Source organism: Meles meles, chromosome 8 (genome assembly GCF_922984935.1).
Source record: "Meles meles chromosome 8, mMelMel3.1 paternal haplotype, whole genome shotgun sequence".
In the NCBI taxonomy this organism is placed as follows: domain Eukaryota; kingdom Metazoa; phylum Chordata; class Mammalia; order Carnivora; family Mustelidae; genus Meles; species Meles meles.
This window is the reverse complement of record NC_060073.1, coordinates 65,935,298-65,952,399: the sequence shown is the minus strand read 5'-3', so window position 1 is coordinate 65,952,399 and position 17,102 is coordinate 65,935,298. Positions and strand designations below refer to the sequence as shown.

The 17,102-nt window shown below is 46.0% G+C and overlaps 1 protein-coding gene across 1 annotated transcript in view; it reads left to right on the top strand.

Moving 5' to 3' along the window:
• TENM4 (teneurin transmembrane protein 4) overlaps window positions 1-17,102 on the top strand; it is a 593,562-nt gene that overhangs the window by 149,999 nt on the left and 426,461 nt on the right. The window contains exon 4 of the mRNA XM_046016487.1: window positions 7,087-7,183. The gene's annotated coding sequence lies outside the window, so the exon portion shown is untranslated. The remainder of the gene's footprint in view (window positions 1-7,086; window positions 7,184-17,102) is intronic.

The following is a 17,102-nucleotide window of genomic DNA, read 5'->3' as shown; positions in this document are numbered from 1 at the left end:
TTTCTGTGCTGGCAAGCCCCTAGCCCATAACCCCTGCCACGCACACACACACACACACACACACACAGGACTCAGGACTCTGCGAATGGGGCTGGGGTGCTGGCTTCAGCCACAGCGGCCAACTCTGGAGCCAGTGGATTGACCACCCCCCCAGCCTTTCTGGGCTGTGCCATGAGCCAGCCTTGGTTTCTGCGGGTAGGGCAAGTCAAGCTGTTCACCTGAAGCTCACCTCTTGAGGGGACCAACTTACAACCATTTTTACAACTTAAACCTATTTTTTTTTTTAAGTTCACTGAGTCCCCTAGCAGGCAACCTAGAGGTACGCTGTATTGGCTGGAAGTTGGTGGATGGAGAGGAGTAACAGAAGTCAAGGAACCCAGTCAAGAGTCAAGTTCAGAAACTAAATGTGACCCAGATGCACATCTGCATGCTTGTAACCCAGATTTCAGGAAGAAAGCTGAGCCCAAGATATTCTTAGAGTAGGAAGGAGGGAGGGAGGGAAAGGGAGGCAAGCAAGCTAGCAAACTCTGCTTAGAAACAAACATCAACTATTATTTAAACATCAAATATTATTAGGGGGGGGAAAAAAACCCAGCAGGTTTCCGGAGCAAGCACTCCAGAATCTATCTGGATAGGTTGCTTTTGCTCTGGGGTTAATATGAGGAAATAGCATTCTTAAGCACCCATATTAACCTGTCTGCTGTTCTATGGACTGTGACAGCTGCATTTTACATCTTAATGGCTAACCATTTATTTCACACACACACACACACACACACACACACACACACACACACACACACACAGCTTTTTTTTTTTTTTTTTTTTTTTTTTGCCATGAACCAGCTACTCAAGCCTGGAAGCTTTGCCCCCAGAAACAGGTTTCAAGGGAGAAGCTCCAAGTAGGCTTTAAGTGGGTTCCTCCAGAAGCTCCCACTGTGTGCCCCCTTGCACTTATACAGATCCTCTGGCTGGCTGCCTTTTGCAGGTACCCCTCTGGCTTGCCCTGCTAGCCCTTCCTCTGCGCTGTTGTGATCTCTCTGCAGAGAAGAGTCACTCTCTTAGATAACAGTGAAGCCATAGTGGCACATAAATATACGGAAGGGTCCCCTGTGCACAGAAAAAGCAGGAGAGCAGAGGAAGAGGACCAAGCTGACCAGCTTGGACAAAGAGAAGGGAAGTGACCTCGGTCAGCAGAAGAGGGTGACCAGTGATCTCAAGAATAGCTACACTTACGTATCCACCACCTGCCTGCCTTTGTTCCAGGAACTTTAAATGTGTTATTTAATCCTCACAACAACTCTTAGGAGGTAGACATAATCGTTAACCCTTTTGCGGTAAAAGAAGAAACTGGGGCACAGAGAAGCGAACTCAGAGTGATACAGCTGTGAGTGGGGTGGCCAGGACCAGACTGAGTCTGACTCCAGAGTCCATGATCTAAAACCTGTGCTCTATACCCCCTCTGACAAACCTTTACAACCACGAAGCATTTATTGAGCACTTGCTACATGCCAGGCATGCTCTGGCTACTGGGGATATGTCACTGAACAACACAGATTATTTCATTGGCCGCTAGGTCCCTGACCCCCCCCCCCCCGGCCCCAAAGACATCTCCCGAGAACATCCTGGTGAAAGAGGCAAATTGCCCCATTCTAGTGGGGGAGCAGACATTCATCGAAAAGTGGTTCAAGTAAGGATATCATTACACGTGCCCTGAAGAACGTGGAGTAGAGGAAGCTGTCCCAGCCTGAGGGGCAGAAGCAACTTTTCCCAGATGTGACCCTAAGTCTACACAGAGACCTAAAGCTGGACGAGGTGACTCCTGGAAGAGGAAGCGGCATTTGCTCCAGGAGTAAGATGGTCCCAAGATGACTGGTTTGCATAGAACTCAGGAAACAGGGGGCAGGCCGGAAGATGGGGTCAGCAGTGTGGGCTGGAAACGCTGTAGAAATTTCATGTTTAGTGAAGTGTAATAGGAAGCTCTTGAGGGGCTGGAACAGAGTAACATATCCTTTAGGGTTTGGCACAGTTTCCAGAGCTTTTCCCACCTGCTCTTTGTGGTCTGAAGGCAGTCTGGTAAAGCAGGCAGGTGTAGGGTCCTTGTCCCAGCCTACCGGGCCAGATTGCTGAAGTGCCTCCAGAACAATCCCAAAGAATTGGAAGAGTGAGGATGAGTCTCCAGGTCTTTCTGCTGCAGGGGCTCCAGAGTCTGGCAAGGGAGGCAGAGGAAAGACAGGAGGTCCCGTACATGGTGCCAGCACGGGTGACATGGGACAGCGTAGGGCATGTGGGGAGCTCACAGGGAGGCTGTGACGTGGAAGGATCTGGTGCTGTGCCTGGCACACAGTAGATGTTCAGGGAATGCCCCCTGCCCCTTCTTTCAGCTGTGGGAAGCACGGCTTTGCTTTGGCACCCCGGCTGGTCACCAGCTCCACCTTCCGTGTTGGGGCGTGTTCTTGCAGAAATCAGGCTGATTTTGGTGCAGTGCATGAGAGAGGAGACAAGTCACATGCCCAAGACAGGGTCCCTGTTTTCTAGTTCTCGAATGCTGTGCTGAGAGATCTTGCAAAAAGTGAATGGGCTTGCCTCTGCCTGGACTCTATAGAGGGAAACTCGGTAAGACAGTTTCCTAGGTTTGCTGCTCCCTTGCCCCTGCTCCCTACTACGATATCCTGGGATGCTTTGGTCCAAAAAATTCCTCATCAGAAAGAGCTTCTTTGGAAATGTATCCATCCAGGAAGAATCACTAGTACTTACTTACAAAACCCTTTTCACACTTTTTTTTTTCATTGAATTCCCGTAATAATCTGGTGAGGTAACTACCTATTGATCAACATTTTATGAAAGGGACTTGAAGTGGTTGTTGTTCACAGAGCACAGTACCCAAACCCAAACCCAGGTCTTCTGTGACCCCGGGGTTGGTCTTCTCTCAGCTGTGTCATGGCGTCCCTCTTGGTGCTATCCCTTGATGCTGCTGTCTGCGCAGAGACATCACAGCAAACTTTGCCTGCCTTTGGGTTTTCCTGCTCGTTGGAGGGCTGATTTTGGACACCTTCCTGATCACTAGAAGAACGAACAAGGACCCTCTTGGGGGCCGTATTCCAGAAGCCTGGCTTCGTAGGGAGCCCAGAGCTCAGAGTTGCAGTCCTTTCTCTGGCACATTCACTAGACATGGGCAGATGGATGCCGGCCAGGGTTAAAACTGTGCATTCGAAGAGGGCAGAGGAATGTGGCTGGCTCCCAGCCCCTTATTTTCCCATTCTACTGGAAGGTCGTGTTCATTCGAGCATTTAAACCAAAAATAAATTATTGTAATCCATTTGCTAATTATACCATGCTGAAGTTCTAGACGCTGTAAATTACAGCCCTGATATATCTAGATGAAGTTTCTGGGAGTTTATTTTTAGCCATTCAGAAAGCACTCAGTTTCCTAGAGTCTTCATTTGCAAGTCTAGGAGGGGACAGGGAAAATGCATCTCCACAGTCCTTCTTGCCCTGTGACTTGGACTCTGCCCACCTCTGGAAAAGCCAGTGGTTGTAGTAGCTGATCCTGAAGCCCTGTCTTCAAGCCCTGATGCATTTTGTGACTATGGAAAATAGGATGTGTCCAAGCACAGTTCTTCCCTACCTAATTCATCCTGAAGAATGCCAAAAGCCACCACCCCAACATGTCTGTGAACCATAGAATATGGGCCTTCAGAAGCCTTAGGCTCAGGGGATGTATGCTTCTAGCCTTCTGATACTTATATCCTGGGTGGTGAAGACAGGAAGGATTTTATGTTTATTTATCCCCTGCTTTGTACATAAAATTCTGCTGGGTGCTTGCACATGGGTGATTTTTGGATGACCTCCCCCATTCAAGGCCAATGACATCCTGTTTTGGTCATCAGTCACTCATGAACCTTTGTGTGCCAGGCACTGGGCTTGTTCCAGAAAACATCATGAAGGTGCCGTGGTTGGGACTCCTAGGCCCCACAAAAGACCAGAAGGGAAGGGAAAGCATGACATAAATATGTTGAATTGCCTTTTGAACTGCAGTATTAGCCACAGATGATAAGTCACCGAGTACTGTCAGAGATAGCCCAGACATATATTTGCTTGTTGGGGGAGGTATCAGGGAGGATCAGGGACGGCTTCAAGGATGGAGAGGTATGTGAGCCGGGCTTGATGTAGAAATCGGATTTAGAGATGTGGGGGTTGGGTAAGGGAAATCAGCAGACCTGGTTTGGTAACCTTGGCAACTACCCTGGCCACATTACAGGGATGGCTGTCCCTGACCAGGCAGCAATCACAGATGCCTAGCAGAGCACATTTCTTCCCGTACCCCATGACTTCCAGCAGTTTTCCTCCAATTGTGACATAAGTCTATTTTTTTAGAGGATAAACGTAAAAAATCCTTTGGAACAATTTCTTTGGATGCTTCTAGTATCTAGACTTCTGGAGAAACAATCTTTCCTGTATTTATGTAATTCTTGGACTGATGGTTGAGTGTGTGGTCCGATGGATGAAGGGTTGGTTTGGTGTCATTGCAGAACTGCCACAGCAATTAAACTGGGTATGCTTGTGAGTAGCTTTATGGGAAGAGGGATATGGCAGCTGGGCCCTGAACAATGTACAGAATTTCTTCAGCGCAGTGTGGATAAAGGTGTGGATAAAGGTCCTTCCATTCCGAGAGGAGCCACGTGGAAGTGTGGAATGCATGACACAGTAGGAGAATGGCAAGTCACAGAGGCCAGGGTGTAGGGGGTAGGATGTAAATGTCGTGGCAGAGAGCACAGGCTTTGAGTTAGACAGATGGTGGTTTGAATCCCAGCGCTGCTGCATCTAGCGATGCTGAGTGATCTTGGGCAAATTCCACTTCTTTTCTTAGCTTCTCCTTTCTCCTCCGTAAAAGAGGAAAATGAATAATGCCGGCTGTTGTGAAGATTAAATGCACTAAAGTAATGTCTAATACAGTGATTGGCATACACTTAATTTGTACTTAATACAGGGTAGTTTATGGTTCTTATTTTATTGAAACAACTCTCATTAAATTATGAAAATGCTGGTTCAAACCACCAAATTTAAGGAGAGAGAGAAAAGGGAGCACTTTTCTCTTTTACATTTAAGGAGGAGGCAGAGGAAGAAGCAGTAGCAGAAGAGGCAGAGAAAGTCCTTGGAAGAAAATGGGGGAGCAAGAAGGTTTCCAGAGGATACGGTGATCCCGCGGGCCGAGGACACTGAGAGGCCACCACAGGTGGAGAAGTCTCTGGAATTGGCAGCAATAACATCGTTATGATTCTAAGAACATTCTGGAGATGGTGATTTGTGGGGCAGAGGAAGTAGTAGTTTAGATGACTCTTGGGAATTCTCTCTGGAAGGAGAAAGAACTTGCAGTGGGATGGGGCAAGGTCATAGGAAAGGCTTTGTTGGATGAAGGCTGTTTGAACTCTGCACAGTGTTTCTCTACCTTTCCAAACCCAAGCCTCCGTCTGACAGACATTAACACCAATGTCCCCTTCCAGATTCTGATATTCTGGCCCCCATGACGCAACGCTTATCTTCAGCTTCTTTTGGGCATCATATCTGCCAAGAAGGTCTTGTCTGAATTTACCTCTAGTAGTTGTGGTTTTAAAACTGTAGGGATTTAATGACTCCCTTGGAATGGAGCCAGCAGGTGAGAAATAATGTGGGCAGGGAGGGCAGTAACAAGGGTAGATCTGAGATCACACCAAGCCGGTGTGAGGGAGGAGGGAGGAAATAAGGAGGGATCCTGCGGGGCTGATGTGGAGGACTGAGCAAGGAATCCCACCAACTGGTGTGTGTCCCCTCTCTATGTGGGTCCTTACTTCCACCTGCCCAGGGGGACACCTCTTGGGTCTGTCGAGAATAAGTAACCAAATGGCAGATGTGGTCATTGCTTGGAAACTTCAAATGCTCTGTAACTCTGGGGTATCATTATTAATAGTGTTATAAGCAAGAAATAGCACATCTAGCTCTCTTTCTCGTGTGTTCTCTCCATTTTTGTCTGCACAGCTTCTAGGTCAGTAAGTGTAATTCTAAACGGCAGGAGAGAACGCACATGGATTGCGCACGTGGATTGCGCGCATACCCTTTTACAGATAAGGAAACAAGTGTGTGTGGAGGTTAGAAACTAAACTAGCCCGGGATGACACCCAACAGCTGGGGAATACGTGTTCTTTCCAAACACACATGGAACATTCACAATTGGCTACATCCTAGGCTATAAAATGCATCTCAATAAATTTTAAGGAATCAGCAGCCTACGGCTCACATTCTCCCAGCACTGCACAGTTAAGCTAGAAGTCAATAACAGAAAGATGAGTCAAAATATAGAGATAGAGAGAGATTTACAAAAACACTTCTAACTCATTCATAGGTCAAGGAAGAAATGATAATAGAAATTTAAAAATACTTGTAAGTGAATGGTAAAAGAAATATTAAATATCAAAGTTGTGGAATGGAGCCAAGGAAGCACTTAAGGGAAATTTATGACCTTGAAATGCTTGTATTAGGGAAGAAGAAGGGCTGAAAATTAATGAATGGGCTAAGTGTCCAATTTAATAACAACAGTAAACATAAATAAATAAGATAGCCCAGGATTACACAGTTATAAGTGGTAAAGACAGGATTTGAATACACACATGGCTGTCTCCAAAGCCCTCACTCTCTCCACTGTATCGTGAACCTTTCTGTGTGCTGTTTTCCATAATATGCCCAGTGCCTGGAAATTCTGCGTCTCCCTAAGAGTCAAAGAGATGAGCCTGTAGGGTAAACTCCCTGCATCAAAGGTTGATGATAAATCCTACTCATTTATTCATGTACCCTTTTACTCATTCAGTCATTAAATATTTATTGAACATTTGCTATGTGCCAGGCACTGTGATGGCTACCTTAGTTGCCTTTCCTCTGAGTGCTCAAGAACCAGTCTTCTGCCTGGGGCCAAAGCCACCACTGCGGCCGCCCTCCCCCCACAGCCGCTCACCCACCTCCCCCGCCCCTCAAGCTGCCTGAATCTTCTCTGCTGCTTGTCAGCACAGCATCCTCATCAAAAATGACTGATTTCTCTCTTGTCTCTTTCAACAGGTAGACTGAAATTACCATGTGTCCAAATTAAAATTGCATACTTGAAGAATTATTTGAAGGACTATTCTTAGACCCATTTAAGAAGATTTAAAGAAAAGTGAGTTGGTTTTTGTTTTGTTTTGTTTTTATACTTCAGAGGGTGTTCATGATCTAAATTAGTGTTGTGGGTGATTTTTTTCTCTACCTCTTAAATATGCATTAATAGGTAGACTTTATTTCCACTTATTTTATAATACCTTTTTTCCCCTAAGAATGATGAGCACAGGGTACAAGATTACTGATTGTCTTCCCTATAAGAGTTTAGTGCCTTTCAAAAGCTTATGCCATCTTAGAGATGAAAGGGCCTTAGAGCCATGGACCATTCGTTAGATGATAGATGATAGATAGATAGATAGATAGATAGATAGATAGATGACTGATGTAGATTATAGATATTTGGCCCATGCTTGTAAACCTCCAGGTATTGAAGAGAAATTTGTTATTTCCCCACATTTAAGATTTTTTAACATTATTCCATAATCTGGATTTGAAATCCACTCTTCCTTACAATGCCAAGCCTCTCTCTTACTGATTAGACAGTCCTAAAACTGGTTGAAGACAAAGATCATGTTTTGCCTTGAGACCTTTTCTTATTCTTTGTTCCTTCAATAATAATTTGGTTTCATGAGCCGTTCCTGCCCTGGTTACCTTCTCTCCAATACTATAAATGTCTCCTTAAAAAGGTATGCCTGGAACAGACAGAGCTCGACTAGTGTCCTTTGTCCTAGGAGATCCATGAGGACTGAAGGGAAAGAAACCCAAGTCCAGACTTGGGTTGCAGACCTAGTTCTGCTCCTGCTGAGCTCTTAGGAAAGTTCCTTCAACTCTCTGAGCTCGGAGAACACAAGGAGAGTAGGATAAGAGATCCGATGATGTTGTTCACCTCCATATGAACATTTCTGTTGACTTGGAGTAAAGAGGTGGCAACTTCTCAGTATCCCGGGCTTAGGGATCAGTGGGAACTGGGTCCAATCCCAGTCCTATCGCTTACTGACTTTGAGCCCATAGACTTCTCTCTGAGCATCCACTTCCTCATTTGTGAAATAAGGGTATTAATGCATGCGGCATGGGATCTGTGTGAGCTGTGCTGGGATAAGGGACATGAAGCACTTGTTACCTGGCATGTAGGATGTATTCAATAAACGCCAGTCCCTATTCCTACTCTAAGTAGTGATGGAGCTACTTACTTTGAGCTGGAAGAGGACAAGAGGTGGTAAGAACTCTAATAAGTCAGAATATGTGAGCGTGCTTATTGGGGGTAGGGGAGAAGTGTCTACATCCTATAAATATTCATGCAAACATAAACTTAACTCTGGGAAGTTTATGCAATTCATAAGGATCAGTTATGGGAAGGATCAGTTGTTCTGGAATATATTGTCAAAAAGGAAACTTTTAAAGTGGGTCTGAGGAACTACACAAATTCTGCCAACCTCTGGCTGCTGCCACCACCTCAATTTTGGACAACAAAAATTGCTGTCCCCAGGAGAACAGGACAACAAAAATCATTGTCCCTTTAGACCCCCACTAGACCTTGAGATTCCTCCAAAGAGTTATGCGTGTTCAGAGTGGAAAGGGATTTACAAATTGTTAAGTGCCCTTACACAGACTTTGTATTACTTGTACATTCTGGGATATTCAATACTGTGGAAATCAAGAGGGTGAAACTCTGATGAGCTGAGCATGGAATGAACTGGTAGAGTACAGCTCACAGATTTCTTAAGTCGAACAGCATGTGAGCATGAGTGCGCATAAAAGTCTGTGTGTGCTCATACACGTGCCTGTGTGTCTGCTCGTGTGCACAGCTGTGTGTGTATGAGAGAGAGAGAGAGAATCTTTGGATGCTGTAGGTGTGGTCACCACACTACTGAGTGACCAGCTGCCTGGAAGGAGAATAACATAGAAATGAAAACACAAGCTGTGGCATCAGTCAGCCTCACTCTGTAACTGGCCAGCTGGGTGACCTTGACCACATTTTTAACAAAAGTGCCCATCTCTGCCTTCATGGAGCTTGAAGTCTATGGACAGGTCTACTCTGGGGGTTGAGAGTCAGCGTAGAATTTACCCTTCACACTGGGCGAGTGCCTAGGTTGTGTGAATGTGCTTCTCTTGGGGTTCATGGAGTTTATCACTTTAGGGAAAGTTATTTGACCTGTTGGATTAAAGGAACTTCCTGAGGTATCTTAGTTCAACAGAGCTACTCCCGCAAGGTCCCAGGGCCTTACCCTAAAGGTCCCAGGCCACTCCCCCAAGGCCCTAGCCACCTCCCCCAAGGTCCCAGGCCACTCCCTCAAAGTCCCAGGGCCACTCCTCCAAGGTCCTGGCACCTCAGTGGATCGAGAGCCCACATGGGCGAACACACCCTCTAGCCTTTCTAGAAAGACTAATTCCAGAGGCGTCCCACATCTTGGCCATCCTGAGCCCGCTTCCTCCACCTGGGTATGGGACTGGCAAATCTTAAATTCAGAACTGGCAACTGTGTTGTCATTTAATGCATGGAATAAGGATTTTTTCTTTAATTTGGAAATTAAATATAGCCAACATGGCTTTTGTTCTTCAGATAGCTACTGACCTTGCACACATGGGTGCTGCACCAGGCTGATGCTGTCGTAGATGCCACTGATCAGAGGTGCCCCTTTCGGGAGTATTCAGATCCAGGGAAGACTACATTGTCCTGTTTTGTGGATTTTTTCAAATTGTATGTTGTCTGACCCATTAGGGGGTCGTGAAATTAATTTGGTGGTTCAAGATTGTCATGTATTAAAGTGAAACAGAGTAACCCAGTAACCCACAGAGTAAGTGAAGATATGTACTTTGTATATATTCATAAAGTTCCTTTATAAAACGGTTATAGGGGTAAAAAATGGAAAACTCCCACAAATCAGTAAGAAAAAGACAACCTAGTAGAACAAAGGCAGAAGACTCAAACAGAAACTTCACAAATGAAGATAGCCACAGAGCCAAAGAGCATATGAATACATGATCAGTGTTCAGAGAACTCCATGGTGACTGACTACGGTACATGCACGAGAATGACTAAAATGAGGAGGGTACCCAATACAAGTGCTGCAAAGATGTGAAGCAACCAGAACTCTATAGGGCTCGTTGACGTGGGATTTGCTACCATGACTCTGGGAAAGTGGCCATATCTGCCAAAGCTGAACATGTCCATACCAACGCCTCATTCCTGGACGCACAGCTGTGAGGTGTGCGCACCCCTGTCCACCACAAAACATGGCCAGTGGAATGGATAGACTGTGGCGTATCCACACAATGGAATATTGTCCACAGTGGCATCCATGACTCTCATGTAAAGTGGAAAGAAAAAGCCAGGCATTAGGAACCTTTCCCACATCTCTATAAAGTACAAAACCAGACAGAACTAATCTGGGCTGTTGGAAGTGAGGACAGCAGTTCCCCTTGGGGGAGGAGTTGGTGAATGGGAAAAGGCAAGGGGGGGTTTTCAAGGTCCTGGTAATGCTCCATCTCTTGGTCTGAGGGCTGGCTGTGTGGGTGTTTTCAAGTGCGAGTATTTATCTAATTCATCATGTATGACGGGTACACACCACTCTCTTACAACGTGCTTCAATAAGTTTATAAAATGAATTTACAAGTCAAAATTTATAAATGAACATGAAGGAATAGAAAACACAGCAGGTGGTGAGGGTAAGCATCCGCAGAACAGAAGTTCTGTGTGTGTACTGTCTATGTGTCTACGTTGCATTGCGAGGTCAACTGTATTTCTTACCGGGAGTCCCAGCCCAAAGTCTTGAGAACCAGTACTGGTTTAAGAAGACTCTGAGGCCAGAGAAGCAGAGAATTAAGAGCAGAGCTAGGAGGAGAGCAGAGCTGAGAAGATGTTAGGTCTCCTCCAGCTGATTCCGTGTCTCTCCTTTCCCTGCCAGTCGGTGGAATGGTGCATTCTGTTGAGTAAGTCCGTCTGGCACCCGCATCTCTGGGAGGCAGTCCTGTGCTTTCTGTCCAAGGGGAGCGATTGTTTTTCCACCCACAGATGGGCAGAGTCTGAGGCCCAGCCACCTCTGCAGGGGCCTGGCTCCAGCTCCCGAATTCCTTCCCGCCTCCTTCCTGCCTCTTCTGCCTGATCGGCTTCCCTCAGAGCTCCGGAAACATCACTGCACTCAATCGTGTTTTCATTTGTGTAATGTGACTGTTGTGCCAAAGCTATTTTATGGTTGTACAAGTTGGAAAACTGTGAAGAAAATACACTGGGAGAAGGGGATCCAACAAAGCATGCTTCGGTCCTGGCTTTGTGCTTTTCTTTTGTAACGAGATGGAGAGTCCATTCAGCCGACCTCTCCTGTAGGGTCTGCGCGTTCCCAGCCTCTGAGGATATCCGATTTGCAGGATGCATCCCTGTCCTGGCCAGGCAGAGCTTTACAGAGGAGGGAGATGTTCTGTGGGTTTTAAGGGGCCCAGTACGAACTCACGCAGGGCCTGGAACCATCTTCAATAGGAGGGCTACATCACATCAGCGCCTTCCAGCTCCTTTGACTACGACCCCCAGTAGGAAATACATGCGGTGTCTTCTTTCAGGACACAGTCCCCCCGCACACAGGGAGATGGGTGTGGTTTAGGAGGGGATAGCCCAGATCTCTCCAGGAGGGGCATCTAGCCCAACCTCTGGGACAGGGAGCCAACGGGGCCTCAGAAGTTTTAGAGCAGCCAAGAAGTCTGAGCTGAGGATGTGGGAAAGGGGAGCTGCACAGGCCAGATCACTGAGGAGAGGCCAGCAGCTGAGAACCTCGTCTGAAAGGAGCGGTGTTGTGTTCTAGAAACTGCCTGCACTTCTGTGGAGTTGAAGTTGAGAATCTGTGTGGGGAATGTGGGAGAGGATTCAGAAGAGGCGGACAGGGATGAGACGGTGAAGAGCCTCTGTGCCCTGATGAGCTATGTCCAGGGTGAAAAGGAACCCGTTCATGAGATTCCTGTAGGCAACACGTGCCTGCAGCCTTTGGAGACAGAGGTAGAGGTGCGGTCAGATGCAGCTTAGAATGTCCACGGGTCCCATGACCGTGTTCTGCAATGCTCACTTGTGCCATCCTCAAAGAAAACCTTCAGAGACCTGTTCTGATCTAGGCCTGGTGGAAGGCGGGCACTGGAGAGATGAGTAAGAAAGAGGTCCCAGCCTCACAGTCCTGCCAGTGGACCGATGGGTCAAAACCAAAGATACATTTGACATAGTAGTTACTATTCCATGGTAAAATGTCCCAAACTGTGATCCAAGATATATCAGTCCTACAAAAGAAAAGGAGAATGAAAAGGAGGAGGGTTTCCTTTGGAGGGATCTGAGAAGTGCTGTATACTGAATGGCTCCTGGGAGATCTCACGGCCACTAGCATACTTAAGGTTCTGAGAAGTCCTGCAGTGAGGATGCTAACCTAATGTTGCTCAAAATTATTTGATCCTTTCTCATGTGTCTTCCAAACTCTCTGTTTTTCAGAACTTATTTTAGGGAATTCTATCTGAGAGAATGACCTGAAGGCTAGTTGGGAGCTCTGAAGTAGGAGAGAAGGGCTCTCTGTATGAGAGAGGACAGGGAGAGTTTTTCAGAGAGGGCGATTTTGTGTGCATTATATAAGGCCCCATCTGAGCCTAGCACAGGGTCTGAACCCCCAGCAAGGACTGGTAAATAACTAATAAAAGAAGGAATGGCTACTATGTTTGCTGGTGAGAAGAATCCAGAGTCCTCAACAGGTTCCAGAGATGGAGGGCACACATTAGCAATGGTTCAATGTGCCTTGGCAGTGAGATGGAGGGTCTCTTTCCTCTTCCCTGGCCCCTCTCTTGACTGTTTTGGAAAAGGTATCAGGAGGCAGCAAAGGCAAAGGGGTTTCAGGTCCTGTACTCTCAAGCCAGCCCGCCTGGATTTGAATCCCAGCTTCATCAAGTCCTAGCCAGTTCCTTAATTCTTCTGTGTTTCAGCACCTTTCCCTGTAAGATGAACCCAAAAATAGTGCCTAGGATTAAGTGTTAATATAGTCACGGTCCTGAGACAGCCCGACAGGTGGTAAGCATCACCTAAGTGTTGGCAATTCTGGGATGCTGGCTGCTTCTGCTGGGCGCCTCCCACGGCCTCTGGCTGCATTCCCTCTCCACTTTCCCAGCAGACTGCAGATCCTCAGATTCCTGAACGAGGTATTTTGCACATTTCTACCCCCCCTCCCACACACATACCCACTGGCACTTGGAAGGGCCAGGATGACGTTTCTTCATTTTCCATAGTCAGGGCTGTTTGAGGTAAGTCTCAGGTTCCATTCCTGGTTATTAGCGCTCAACAGCTCCGGCTGGGTAAATATTTCTGAGGAAGTCCAGCACATCTATTATTAATTTACTGCCAGCGGTTGCTGTACATTCCAGAATTGCTTCTGCCTACGGTTGTTTTTGTAGGCTGTGTAGTGTTCTCCTGCCCTGAGTGCCTTTCGGGGTGTGGTGGCAATGGGCCTCTCCTGCCTTGGTCTCCCTGTGGGGAAGGGTGGACAGTCATGTGGGCGGTGGGCATGGGCTGCATGTTGGATCCTGTGTAATTCTGGTAATGGACCCAGGGAATCTTTTCTTTATACCCCCCTACTTTTAGCTCCACACCGGTTTAGTGCAGAAACCAGAGTGTCAACCTTGAGACCACCCTCTCTGCTATGGCCCCATGTCCAGTTGTCACCAGGTTCTGGTGCACCATCTCCCAGACTTCACAAACCCAGTCCGTTTTCTCTTGTACTGCTATACATCAGCTAGGCCCACCATCCATCTCCTCCCAGCCCCCAAATCTCCACCATAACCCCCCTCCCAGCTTCTCTGATCATGAAACCAATTCAAGACCCCTGCATTGCATTGCCATGGAGTCCCGGGCTTTTTAAATCACCTTTCAGTCTTTTTAATACCGATCCCTGTCCGACTTCTCTGCAGGACTGTAAGTCTATGAAGATAGGGACCAAGTTCATCTTGGGAATGATGCTCAACAGATAGAAACCTCCTCCCAGTTAGTGATAAACAGAAAGTTATGCTTTCCTTTCTCTTCTCTCCTTTCCTCCTTCCCTTTTGTCCTTCCTTCTTCCTTTCTTTCTTTTTCTTAACTACAGTTGAAAGGGGGCTAATCATCACAGAGGAATCTCAAGGCCACTGTAGGAAGAAAGGAGACAAAATAGGCAGGACCCTGAACCCCCCACCCATCACCAACCCAGAAGCTACCCATAAAGGGTAGGTAAACTCCCATAGACATTAGAATTTTATTTTTGATTTTTCTATAGGGAAAGCAAAAAGTCGTTCTTCCCTAGGACGACTCTGTAGCTATACTTCCTAAGTTTAAAGCCCAGTTCCATCCTTACTGCGATGGAGCTTTGAACAAGTTACGGAAGCTCTCCATGGTCAGTTTGATCATCTGCAAAATGGGGTAATGGTTGTGTCTGCCTCAGTGGTTTGTTGTGGGATTAATAAGTAAAGCATTTAAAATGATGCCCAGCACATGGTAAATGTTTAGTTAATAATTATGGTTATGGTTGTGATCATCTTCATTCATGGAACCACGTATTAGCGTTCCACACTTCCATTTCCCTGGAGCATGTCCAAATCTCCCAGTGGTTAGGATTTATATGTACTTGTAGCTTTCACTGGCTGAGACACATATTAGAGAGAAGACAGCTGTGGACTCAGTAACGTCTGAACTCTGTGTGTATTTGTTATAACAGCCCCTACATGGGTTGTGCAAAGATGTTGATTCAGTTATAGACAATGCATGGTGAGCCAACATACAGGTTCTGTATGGATGTTTCAGTAAAAAATATCCCCCAGCTAGAAAACTCTGATCTGGATTATTACTGTTTCCTCCAGCATCATTCATGCCCATGGTAGGCACTGAGTTTATATTTGGGTAAGCAATAACTGGATGGATGGACGGACGGATAGATAGATCGACAAAAGGCTGAATGAATGAGTAGATGAGGCTGTTTCACATTGGCCTCTTGATTTACTTTGAACATAGTAAGTGTGAATGCCTGATAATGTGTATGTGTCTATGAATATTTGCAGAGAAAATCCCAGCTATTTCTGTCCCAGGGAAGAAGATAGTCATAGTTACATAGTTTGCATATTCCCCCATTTTTTAGTTTACAAAGTCATTTTTCACTGCAGTCCTTTCAGCTGTCCAGCATTGACAAAAGATAAGCACTCCCTCTTCCTCTTCCATGCCTTTCCCCTCCAACAATGAGGGCTTTGTTCAGGGAAGCCTGCCTATGGATACTCCTTTCCCAAGGCCCCAGACCCTTGTCTGGCTTCTATCAAGAGTATTGACAGGGGAGAGGGACACAGACAGTTGAATTCAGGGAGCAGTGTCCATGGCCTGGTGCCAATTCAACAAATCAGGCTGGGGTAGATAACTCAGTGTCTCTTCTGGGATAAGGGCAGGCTGGCTACCTGACCCTGTTATCCAACTCTCTGCAGCCAGCACCCTGGTAGTCATCAAACTCTAGTTTCCCAGAGTGTCTTCCTCAAGGCCCCAGAGAGGATGCAAAGCTGAAGCCAGGAGTGAGCGATGGCAGGAGGACATGTAGTCAGTCTAAGAGTGTAAGGAATTTTACCCAGTAGGTGTAAGCGGCTGCGGTGGCGGCTCCTGTGTCTTAGGGCTTCAGTTCACTAATGAGATTAAAATGCCAACAGTCTGCCTCTACACACACTTACTTGGGAGCATGTCGGCTTGAACTGCTTAATGAGTGTTAGTCAGGAATCTAAGAAAGGCCTGGGCAGGCAGGCGCCTGGCTGATTCCTTGTTGGGTAGAATGCTAAATGTGTCGCCATTTGAAAGCCCTCAGTTGCTCAGAGAGCAAACCCAGGGTTGTGATTTCCTGGTAACCCTTACATTCCCACTGTTTCCAGATGTTTATGAATCAGTAAGCTGATGTGGGTAAAGAAGGGTTAATGAGGACATTTTTGATAATGACAAGGACAACAATTATGATGATTATCACAATAATAGTGGTTATTAAAACTGGCTGCCCACCAGGAACACCCAAGAGTTTGTTTGTTTGTTATTTTGAAATTAAAGACTCTGGGCCTTATCCCTAGTAATTTTATTTCCCCAAACCTGGGGCCGAGGAATCTATACAGTTAATAAGTACGCTGGATGATTCTGATGTTCCTGGCTGAACCTGACTTTGGGAACGGCTGTTCTGTAGGATGAGGGCACATTGGACCTACACTGGTATCTAACTGTCACTTCCTAAGCTGTGTGGCCTTGTGCCTATTGCTTAGTCTCTCATAATCCTCCCAAAGAGATGATGTAAAATGGTGCAGCCACTATGGAAAGGAGTGTGATGATTCCTCAAAAAATTTAAAATAGAATTGCCGTATGATAATGCAATTCCACTTCTGGGCATATAACCCCCAAAAGTGGAAGCAGGGACTTGAAAAGTGATTTGTATGTACATGATCATAGCAGCTTTATTCACAACAGCCAAGAGGTAAAAGCAACCCAAGTGTCCATCAGTGGATGAATAGATAAACAAGTTGTTACATACACATGCAGTGGAGTATTAGTCGGCCTTACAAAAAGAAGGAAATTCTGACACATACCACAGCATGGATGAACCTTGAGGACATTATGTTAAGTGAAATAAGCCAGTCACAAAAGAACAAATACTGTATGATACACTTATATAAGGTACTTAGAATAATCAAATCATGGAGACGGAAAGTAGAATGGGATACATAGCAAAAGCAATTCTAAGAGGGAAGTTCATGGCAATAAACTCCCATGTTAAGAAGCAAGAAAGATCCCAAATAAGCAGCCAACTCCATACTTAAGGAGCTAGAAAAAGAAAAACAAACTGAGCCTTAAGTTAGCAGAAGAAAGGAAATAATAAAGACCAAAGTAGGTATCAATTAAATAGATAACACAAAAGCAAGAGAGAAGATTAGCTAGACTACAAGTTGGTTCTTTGACAAGATGAACAAAATTGGCTAACCCTTAGCTA